The sequence below is a fragment of the Lagenorhynchus albirostris genome, chromosome 1 (genome assembly GCF_949774975.1).
Source record: "Lagenorhynchus albirostris chromosome 1, mLagAlb1.1, whole genome shotgun sequence".
Taxonomy (NCBI): Eukaryota; Metazoa; Chordata; class Mammalia; order Artiodactyla; family Delphinidae; genus Lagenorhynchus; species Lagenorhynchus albirostris.
In genome coordinates this window covers 78,571,581-78,572,814 of record NC_083095.1, presented here as the reverse complement: position 1 = coordinate 78,572,814, position 1,234 = coordinate 78,571,581, and positions in this window count along the sequence as shown.

The window sequence follows — 1,234 nt, the reverse complement described above, 5'->3', positions numbered from 1 at the left end:
AATGCAGATAAAGTTCTGTTGATACTCTTACCAAGTTTACATGGGGGTGAGGCAAGGGTGGTAGTAAATGTATGCTGTATTGTCTGCAGTATTTGAGTCCAAGTCTCCAGCCCTAAACAAATTACATCCCCAAAAAACGGAAAACACCCTGACGGGATTGCTGATGTTTGAGAATGGAAAAGCAGCCCGGGAACTAGGGCCTAGCATGTGTAATCTTGTCTGTCAACAAGATAAGCAAGGTTTCTGCATTGTGTGGGCCCGGAGCCAGGCTCCTCCCTGGTGTCCTAAATCCATATTCCACCAAATGAAGCTTCTGCAGCTGCCGCCTTCCGCGGACTTCGCATGCCTCCCGCACTCTATACTCTCTCATGACGGGTTTTCTTTGTTGTATTTAACTACCTAAGAGCTAAGATTTGGGCGTCACCATCAGCCCCCACGCCAAGTATGGACCAGTTCCCATAGCCGAAGTTCCCACCAAACGCCCCAGCTGAGGGTTACTAAGATCAGCGTTTGTGAATTCTGACCCAAATTGTCTCCCCTCCGGTTCCGTAGAACAGGTTTCTCTGTAAAAGGGCTTTCAGCCTCGGCCAAGTTCTGAAAAAAATAAGAATTAGGTGTCTATTACATATCCCCGAATATATTGTCTCAGGCGCAGGCCGGGTGTTTTAAAATACACGATAAAAAGTATTTTCCTCCAAAATATGGCTAAGAAGGAGCAAGTGTAACTCGTCTTTTCGTGTTTCTTAGTTTTGCCCGCCACACCCTTCGTGGCCCCGCCCCTTTGCCCTTAACTCACTAGACAGGCAGTTTCTGGCCACCTTCCGGGGTCCTGATTTTGAAAAGAGGAGCGGGCCAATCAGAGTGTGGAACGTTTTTTGGCGCTGCCGTTTGAGGCTGGACTGGAACAGAAGGTGGGCCGGCCGAGGTGGCTCCGGTTGTCTGTCGAGGCGGTGGGGCGGAGGCATGAGGAGGGACACTTGACTTTCAGTGAGCGCACCCGGCCGGGGGCGGCAGGCAGGTTGATGGAGGAGGGAGGGAGCAGCCTGTGAAACAGGGTGACGGCGGCCACCAGCCCGGGCGGGGACCGGGACTGGAAGAGGCCCCTGAACAGCCGGCTGGTCCGGCGACTGGGCTAGGGTGGGGGACTCGGGGCCTCAGGGACTAACGCCCAGCTGAGTCTGCGGGGGGTGGGGCAGGAGGGGCGAGGAGAAGGGTTGTCTTTACAGTTCGGAGA